We start from the raw sequence: 10,490 nt of genomic DNA on the forward strand, positions 1-10,490 counted from the left end.
ATTGAGGAATTAGGATGCATGTGTTTAATATGTTATGTTATGTTATGTTACGTAACACGTTATGTTATCTTATGTAATGTATGTATGTATGTATGTATGTATGCATGTGTGTGTGTGTGTGTGTGTGTGTGTGTGTGTGTGTGTGTGTGTGTGTGTATGTGTTGTAGTTTGGAAATTTATGCAATGGTTCATGCATGGGATGTCACACACAGTCTTGGGACTTGCTAGCTTTGAGCTTGTCCAACTGCAAGTTTTTCTTTTAACGACATGTTTACGTCAAAGAAGAGTGAAAGAACCTACAAATTTATTTGTTAGGACCAGTTTTCTCTGTTCCTTTTTTGAAAAGATGTCATCTAGAACTTTATGGATTAGTCTCCATTTCAAGCAGTCTATTCAACGGTCAATCAAGAAACCTAATAGTTGATTCAACAAGACTTTTTAAGGCTACAAATTTAACACTCTCACATGTTCAACCAAAAATAACTATTTAATGATTTACCTCTTTCATTATTATAATACTCTAGAACGTAAACAAAACCTAGGTTGGTTTCGAAAGTTAGTGGTAAGTGTCTTGGAGAGCCATGTAGTAACCTTCGATTTTGACTCTTCAAAAGGGTCGTAGTTTGTTTTTTTTAGCTCGAAGCCACCATTATTTAATAATGAATCATTGTATTATTTTTTCACAAACTTGAGAATTGGAGTTGTCAAATGATAACATTTATAGTTGTAAATAGTTGTAGGGGTGTTTATTGTTCAATTAGTTGTTGACATTCAAGGGTGTTATGAGAAATTTTGCAATTAGTGATTTGGATATGTAACATTTGTTTGCAATCAAATGAAAAAAACATGTTTATGGGTGGCCTTTTTTTGTTTACTCCATTGAAGAGAAGAATTAGGGTGGCCAAATGTGTGGAAGAACCCAAAAATGAAGATTGAATACCTAAAGGTCAGTTAACCAACAAAATACTCCTAAAATTCCATGAAACACCGAAACTACCCACCCATTTTCAGAATTCTCAAGGTATCATTTTAGTTGTTAGATTCTTAGATACTCTTTCCTCTTTCTACAATCTTCCGCTTTAACCTAGTGGTAAGAACCATGCCTATAATAAAGAGATCCTGGCCACTTGCAAGTTAGGGTTTTCTCAACGTATCGAGTTTGGAATACTCAAAGGGATAGGAAAATATACACATCATTGGATAGATTATTTGTTTACATGGCATGCCTTATGATTGGAATACATGTTAACAACCTTTTTTATCAAGACCATAATTTATAATAGGTGAAATAATTGTGTGTTATGTTTCTCTTTTATATGACGTTAAGAACCTCTCTTGGTCACAATGATCTTCATCACTCCTTTCTTCATGAATATGACCATGATGATCTTGATCTCTCCTCTCGTGGCCACAACAATCTCTGTCGCTCGCTTCTTCATGGACACGACCATGATGGTCTTGACCTCTCCTCTCGTGGTGACCATGATCTTCATTGCACATCCATTCATAACTGCAACCATGAATATCATGATCAATACTCGCATTCACACATTCAGGCTTCATAATAACATGAAAGTTCACCGATATTTGTTAGCATTACAAAATCCATAACTTTGCCTCGTGGTTTGGAGACATGTGTAGATCTCCTTGTTGATTCTTGAACCTAAGAAGATCATCAAATTGTGCATGGGAAACATTAGTCTAAACACCATCATTCTACACATCACCATGTTGAGCATCATCATTTTGGGCATCATCATGTTGGCTAGCCACATTTTTGTGTGGTTGAGCATATGTAGAACCGTCAACATTAGTGGAAATTTAAAGCTTTATGTTAACAAAAGGTATAACATCCTAAAATATCACTTTTCACACTTCCACCTCCTTTATGGGCTCCTTATGCATATTGGTTTCATTGAAAACAACATCACTATTTCTTATTACAATACATGTGTCATGATCTCATAAGAGATATTTGAATTGCTCATCGAATTCTATAACAAAAAAAAAGTATTTTATACATGGATTGTTGTTAAAACAACTCTTGCCCAAAACCTTGTGAGAGGTTTGTGTTAGAGTCTGAGACCATCAAGAGTAGAACATAGACAACATCACAACATAAAGAGCAACAAATTGATCTTAGATACAGAATCAAATGAACAAATTAATCAAGACAACTTAGTAGTAAACGAGATCAAGAGCCAATAGAGACACAGACAGACAGAGGCATAAAGATGTGTTGAGATATCAAGCTCAACTATATTTAATTAGTTAGTCAACACACATAACTTAGTATCTAATTAGTGTGTTGACCTTAAAGCCTTAAATAGGATTTTGTACTTAAGTGGGATACATTGTAGATCCTCCACTCCCATGTTCATTTAATATAGGACTTACACCTTTGTACCTATATCCTACTCACACATGGTCACCCTTGCACATGAGATGTATATATACCTCATTATGGGTATTTTTGTATTTGATGATGCCTTTTAATATACACTCTAGTAAATCATCCCCCATTTACATTATTGTTCATAAGTATATCTTCCTCTCTCTCTTCCTCTCACACACATATCACATAATCTTCCATTGCTTAACTACTCACATAATTAGTCACTAATTAACCCTAGTTAATTACCTGATTATTAACATGGTATCAAAGCGTGTGGTTTAGCACATCCACTAAGCCCACCCGACTCTTCGTGATTGTGTGTTCAAGATGCCGACGACAAATCTGGCTATCCGCAACCGTAGTGCTGCTACGTAGCACATGTACGTGGCCAAAGGAAGAAAAGCCAAGAAGGAAGACACTACATCAACATGAACAAACAAACGGGTAGCTTGCTCCCTAGTGAAAACTAGATCGAAACAATTATTCATCTTGGGAGTACAAGATGAACAAATACCTAGTCGGCCAAGGGTATTGGAGCTACATCAATGACGCACAAGAAAATTGACCCGACCAAAAGAACGCCAACTACCCAACATGGGAGCAAGCAGTGAGTCGAGTCATGTATTGCTTAATAACATGTGTCCACGATCACATGCTTAGCCACATTCGAGATGCCAAGATGCCTAAAGAGGCGTGGGAGAATCTCAAGAAGATTTTCACTGCCAATACAACGGCACACAAGCTTCAACTCTGGCAAGAGTTGAACAACATACGACAAAAAGATATGTCTGTGTCAGACTACACTGCTAGGATCAAGAGCATATGTGACTCGCTTGGCTCTAGCAACATAAATGTCGACGAAGACGAGATGGTTCCACTATGCTTGGGTGGCCTCGCACGACAATTTGACTCGTTGAGGCTGGAAATCTTGGCGAGGGAAACCCCTCCTTCATTCTTTGACCTTCAATCAATGCTATTGGTTGAAGGGAACCACGTCCAAACCAAAACCAAGACATCGGAAGGACAAATGTTCTTCTCGAATTTGGATGGTGGATGAGGACGAGGTCTAGACGGTAGAAGAGATTGGTCGAATCCGACGCCTCACATCACATGACATCCCACGAAGAGTGGTTCAGTGATTTGCGCACACCCGATCGACCTGGTCACATAGAGACGGGAGACGACACCACACATCCCATTCGGCACATCGACAATGTCCCATTTGGGAAAGAAGGCGAACAAACTTGCATCAAGAATGTCTTACACATGCCCACAATAACAAAGAATGTGGTCTCGGTCGGCCAAATCGTGGAGCAAGGCATGCAAGTTCGTTTCAACAACAAAGGATGCTTCATCGAGAAAGATGGCCGACTCATAGCTAAAGGATGGAGAGACGACCGAATGTTCATTCTCCATTCGAACGAGGTGAAATCGGCATGTATGCCAAAGGTCTCAAAACCGAGACGAACATCGAGTCGTGGCACAAACGAATCAACCACATAAACCACCAACGGCTTCGAGCAATGCAATCAAAGGGAGTCATCATCTAGCTTCCGACATTCGAGCCGAAACAACTCGACCGAGTGTGCGAAGGGTAAAAGCATGCGAGTGGAAATTCTATTATAGCTAATTAGCTACTAAAATGGCCACATCTAATTAGCTATTTGTTTAGCTAGTTTTTTGTGAGAAAATCATAAGGATGGTTTACAAAATTTTATGTTTTATTAGTTAAATACATGTCATTTTATTTATGAGAATACTCAAATATTTGAAATTTGGTTTCTGACGTAGTGGAACATGGGGAATAGTGTCATCATCTAAGGTCGACTCGAATGTCATCAAATTCTTGATAATCCTGAGTTCGAGTTCGAACTCCAAACAGATGGAGTACTCTGAGCATGAATGCAGACGAAGCCCCTGCAGCAGCACAAAAACTCTGAGATCGACATTGCACCTTTAGAGCTACAACACACGAGCAAGTTGATCCTTGTCCAGGTATGTATTAGTTACATATTAAAAAAACTTTTTTTTTCCTTTCTGATAATTGTCTGTAACTTTGTGCTTGTTCAGCTTTCCCAAAAATCGAATAGGGCGAAGTTGTTGGAGTCCCAAACAAGGATGACTCGAAGATCGGGGTGTAGCAGAAGGTGTGTTTTTGATTGATAGAATTTCGTAGTACGGTTGATTTCTGCCTTTAGTGATGATTAGGGTTTGTGTTTCCCTTAAGTGGTTTAGGGTTTCTAATTACAAATTTCAGATTACAAGTTTCTGGTTACAAATTTCTAATTACAAATTTTTGATTACTGTTGCAATGTGTCGTAATTTTGCACCAATTCTCATGAAAAATTCTGATTAGGGTTTTTGATTTTTTAAGTGGTTGATTTCTGATACATGTTGAAAAGGATAGATTACAAATTTCAAATTATTGTCTCAAAGTGTTGTAATTTTGCACCAAATTCACATTAAAAATTCTGTTTTTGCACCAATTCTAATTACTGATTTTCTATTTCAGGTGGCTCGTTCCTCCCTATCCTAGAGTGCTGAACTTCGCAAAATTTTCCGAGACAAAGGAGGACTTTCACAACATATATGGTCTGTCGCTTGAGGGTATTGGCCCTGCTGTTCTAACAAATAGATTGATTAGTGATGTAGATTGAATGTCAATATATAAAGTGCCTAGAGTGAAAGGCAAGGTCAAGGTCAAGCATGTATGACCGAACTTGTACGACGACTGCATGAGACTGCACTAGAAAGTACATCAAGAGATCCCGGCCAACAACAAGTTGTCCGTTTCATTTGCTAGAGCTTTTGCATACGAGTATTGCAAAACAACAAAGGAATCTCGTGACCCTGAAATGTACAAGGTAGCTTGGGCAATTTATGGTGAGGCATCGATAGAAAGATGTCGGAAGATGGGGAGTTTGCAACAAAAAATGGGAAGATTTTGGAGCATGGCAGTTGATGATGCAACTGCCGACTCCCAACAAACTTGCAAGTATTGTCCGTTTCATTTGCTAGAGCTTTTGCATACGAGTATTGCAAAACAACAAAGGAATCTCGTGACCCTGAAATGTACAAGGTAGCTTGGGCAATTTATGGTGAGGCATCGATAGAAAGATGTCGGAAGATGGGGAGTTTGCAACAAAAAATGGGAAGATTTTGGAGCATGGCAGTTGATGATGCAACTGCCGACTCCCAACAAACTTGCAAGTATATGCCACACCGACACACAATGAAAGCCAATGTCGATGATACAGGTGAGACATTGATTAGCTATATGCTAAAAAATGTCCATGAAGCCTATTAGACATTGGAGGTTTTTAAGACTGATTTAGAGAAAGCAACATTGGTTGCTGCGATGGAGAGCAAAGTCAGTTTGGTAGTTACAACAATCAGAAATAAGATTCAGGTACCTATTGTTTTGCTAGTATGTAATATTTTACATCTGAGACTTAAGAACAAAAGACACAGAAAATAGAACGAGCTGGTGTAAACGTGATGAAGGAATAAAAAGGTCTCCCCATCATTCCAACTCGCCTCCGACACGGGACATCCAACGATATAATGAAGGTGCTAGGTTTATATTCTGGACAACGTTGTTGAGTTCACATTTCGAGAAGTGCTAGGGATCTTGAAGAAAGAGTTCCATGAAGTGTTCATTGATGAAATCTGGAGAAAGAGATAGATGGTTGAAGAAATGAGCGACGTAAATATTGTCTAAATATAGGAAGAAGGTGAGGATATTGAGACTACATTATTAGCTGAAGTACAAAGTACCAACATATAGCGTAGTCACAAGGAATAAATAAGCCATTACACGTGCACACACTAGGTTTGAGCAATAAACGAGGCGCCAATTAGAGTTGAAGATTAGATGAAACCGTGTGTAGACCTCATCAACCATGACTCTAAGATCAACATCATATTGTCTGATTACTACAATTGCGAGAGGTGGCCAATAGAGAGGAATCATGGTTGGAAGATCTAAGTAGTGATCAAGCTTGTGGAGGATTTGTGCTATGCATACGCCAATGTAAATGTTACGATTGGGGATGTGTCTATCAATCAAAACTTATTCATTCAATAGTGGTCTTTGTATCTCGTAATCCTAGGGTAGCTATACATCAAAGTGGTACGAATGGAGACTAAGGTGATTGATAATAGAGCAACATTTGTGAGTATCCGAGTCTAGATGGGAAGAGGTCAATACAATTCCTTATTTTCTGACCGAATCATGAGAGGAACAAGGAGCATTTGCATCATCCACTACAAGAGGTGGAGGATTTCGTACATGATTTCTAGGATAGGCCCTTATAAAAATGGGCTCTGATGGCTTGAGGGAGGTAAGAAGACCTATTCGTAAAGTTGAAGATAAGGGTAGAGTATGTGTAGCTTTGGTAGATGATGCAACTAAAGTAGAAGATTTTGAAGAAAAGAAATTCAGAAAAATAGATTTAAAGACTTACAAAGTAGTGGTCCGATTAATTCGAAAGAAAAACTAGTGAACATATTCAAAGATATAATAGGAGAGCTGGAGTCTCTGATGACTAAGGAGGATGAAGTTAAAGTTGTGATAAAATCTATCAAGATGTCAAAGCAATCAAGGAGTATGCTTAGGATGAAGAAAACTCGAGTAATCACAACATACAAAACTATGGAGAAGAAAGTCTAGCCAACAACAACACCACTTCCAAAAGACAATGAAAAAGTGATGAAGGGGGTGTCGGGCAAGCCAATTCTCTGGGATATGAAGAAAGTAGGGCATAAATTCATGGAAGAAACAATTAAAGAACTGAGAATTTGAGGATGTGATTTTCTATCACCTACGAAATAAGTGAAATTTAGGAAAAGACTAGGGTGACACAAGAAAACATTCTGCTTTAGTCTCGAAGAAATCGGATGAGTGGATCCGAAAATGGTTAAAATGATGGCCATCTCCACGATCCCACACATTCCATTGATTTTGAAGCCAATTATAGTGCCATGAGGAAGGATCTCATAGGTAATCGAGCTTCTAAAGGAATATTAAGTCAAAATGGGTATTTTGGAACCATTGACTGCTCCATACTCAAGTAGGTGGTTTATGTTGAATACGAGTGTATAATGGCCGTATTCACACTGTCCCTTTGGAAAGACTAGGTTTAGGAAATTTATGTAAATATGTTTAAGGCCAGTTTCCCTAACCCAGTTAGTATATAACTGGCCTTGTAAGCCAGTTCATAATGTTGTTGAAGGTTATTGTTTCCATTTGTTGTAACTTCTATTTTGAATAATACAATTTCTTCTTGGGTGCCTTGTTGAGAATCAAGCTCAACATAGTGTAATGTGTGAACACACCTTTTCAGAATCTATGATTACTCAAAGGTCAAGAGTGACACTACTACTCTCTACACATTAACTATGTGTCATAGAATCATATTCTATGACGCATAACTAATGAGTTATATATTCCCCATGACTATGAGTCTTCACATTCCCCAAGAGAGAGTGTTTGTTGTAGTTAGTTAATGAAGAGAGAGGGTGACTATATATAAAGCACCCTCCTCATACTTCATTCTAAGTTGGTTGTGACTCCTTGTAATGCTACATTTTGTATTTGTTATTTTACTTGTCAATATACATCTTCTTCTTCTTGAGTATTTCATTTCTCTAGCTCATCTATCATGTGTTTCTCTTCTCTTCTCTCCTTTCTCTCACATATAACACACATCTCTTCCGCTACATAAGAATCATGTCCGATTCTTTACATGGTATTAGAGCGGTTTGGTAGCTCGATCTAGCCCATCCGCGTGTGTTGTGTTCTACGTCGACGTTCGAGAAGAACCGGTCCATCGATATTGTAGTGCGACTACATAGCTCGTATTCGAGAGAGAAGGAAAAGAAAAGAAGGAAGAAATATTCATTGACAATGAATACTCAAATGGGGAGCGCTCTCCCTAGCGAGAAGCTAGATCGAAACAACTTTGCATCTTGGGAGTACAAGATGCACCAATACCTTGTCGACCAAGGCTATTGGGGTTACATCAAAGGAGCACAAGAAAACCGACCCGACCCAAAAGACGCCGACTATGCAACATGGGAGCAAGCGGCAAGCCGAGTGATGTATTGCTTGGTGACATGTGTTCACGACCACATGCTCGGCTACATTCGAGAAGCCGAGATGCCAAAGGAAGCGTGGGAGAATCTACGAAAGATTTTCACCGCCAACACAACTGTGGAAAGCTTCAACTCCGCCAAGAGTTGAACAACATCCAACAAAGGGATATCACAAGCTACACCTTGAAGATCAAGGAGTGTTGCGACTCACTCAGCTCGATAAGCATCAATGTGGACGATGATGAGATGGTGCAATTATGCCTCGGCAGCCTTGCACCACGGTTCGGTGCGATAAGGACCACCGCATTAGCACAAGAGGATCCACCCTCCTTCTTAGATCTTCAATCCATGTTGTTGGTCGAAGAAAACCATGTTCAAACTGTTGGGTATATGTCCCTCCAGTGGGAGGATGATCCGACTGTTCGGAAAGCCGACAGTGGAAGAGTCGGAAAACAGGAGCCGAGTTGATGAGGAACTCGGCCGAGGCCGAAACCGGAATCGTGTAAATAGCCAACTCGAGAGACTATATTTGTAAATAGTCTTAGTGTGCGCCCCATGAGGGCTACGTATGTAAATAACCAGAAAGTTGTGTAAGTATATATTCAACTAGGGCAAACATGTTGTGTATGGATGAACTGTGTGGGAGAGAGTGTGGGAGAGAGAGAAGCTTTAGCCGCGCCATACTGACAATGGTGCCGAGTACAAAGGGAAGTTCGAAGAATACTGCAAGTGCCAAGGTATTCGGATCGAATACACAGTGCCAAAGACCCCAGAATTGAACGGGCTTGCAAAGAGGATGAATCGAACGATCATGGAGAGAGTAAGGAGCATTCTCTCTCATGCGAAACTACCGAAATCCTATTGGGTTGAGGCGTTATATACAGCTATTTACTTGATCAATAGGTCTCCCTCAATACCTCTAAAGGGTGATGTCCCACAGAGGGTGTGGACAGGGAAGGATGTCTCCTACCAACACCTGAGGGTGTTTGGATGTTTTGCGTATATGCATGTACCAAAGGATCAGAGATCAAAGCTCGAAAGCAAGTCGAAAGCATGCATATTCATGGGATACTCGGAAGATGAGTTCGGCTACAAGCTATGGGACCTAGTCGACAGGAAGGTAGTGAGTAGTCGGGATGTAGTCTTTCTAGAAGACAAGACAATTGAAGACTGGAAGCAACAGAAGTCGGAACTGACCCCCCAGTCAACCTCGACTACCATCGACTTAAGGCCAAGTGAGTCGTCACTGGCAGCTGTAAGGAGACAGTTGGCCGACAGAGCCAAATCCGAGTCGGTCGACCCGGAAAGACCGACAGACTATAAGTCGGAGTCGGTAGATCTGCTAAAATCAATTGAGGAATATGAGTTGGAGTTGTCCAACCTGGAGATGCCGATTGATGAGCAGAATCCCGAGCAAAGAGAAGAGTTGGCAGAGACATCCGAAAAAGAGCCAACAATGAGTGGAAGAAGATACCCACTCACAGAAAGGAAGGCACCGACTACATATGCCAGTGAATATGTCCTCTTGACTGATGACGGCGAACTAGAGTGCTATGAAGAAGCCATTGCCGACGAGAGCAGAGAAAAATGGTTGAACGCAATGCAATAGAAGATGGAATCCTTGCACGCGAATTACACCTATGACCTAGTAGAGCTGCCAAAAGGTAAGAGGGCACTCAAGAATAAATGGGTCTACAAGGTGAAGACTGGAGAAGTTGTCAACGAGCCCATGTATAAAGCCCACATAGTGGTGAAGGGTTTCCAATAGAAGAAGGGCGTCGACTTTGACGAAATATTCGCACCAGTCGTGAAGATGACATCGATTCGAACTGTTCTGAGCATAGCGGCCAACATGGATCTGGAGATCGAACAATTGGATGTCAAAACCACATTTCTGCACGGGGATCTAGAAGAAGAAATCTACATGCAGCAACCCAAAGGCTTTGAGGAGAAAGGAAAAGAGAATCTGGTGTGTCGACTGAGGAAAAGCTTGTACGGA

This window comes from Azolla caroliniana, unplaced genomic scaffold (genome assembly GCF_043228905.1).
Source record: "Azolla caroliniana isolate FFs.n. ecotype wild unplaced genomic scaffold, voAzoCaro1.0.p SCAF_10, whole genome shotgun sequence".
NCBI lineage: Eukaryota > Viridiplantae > Streptophyta > Polypodiopsida > Salviniales > Salviniaceae > Azolla > Azolla caroliniana.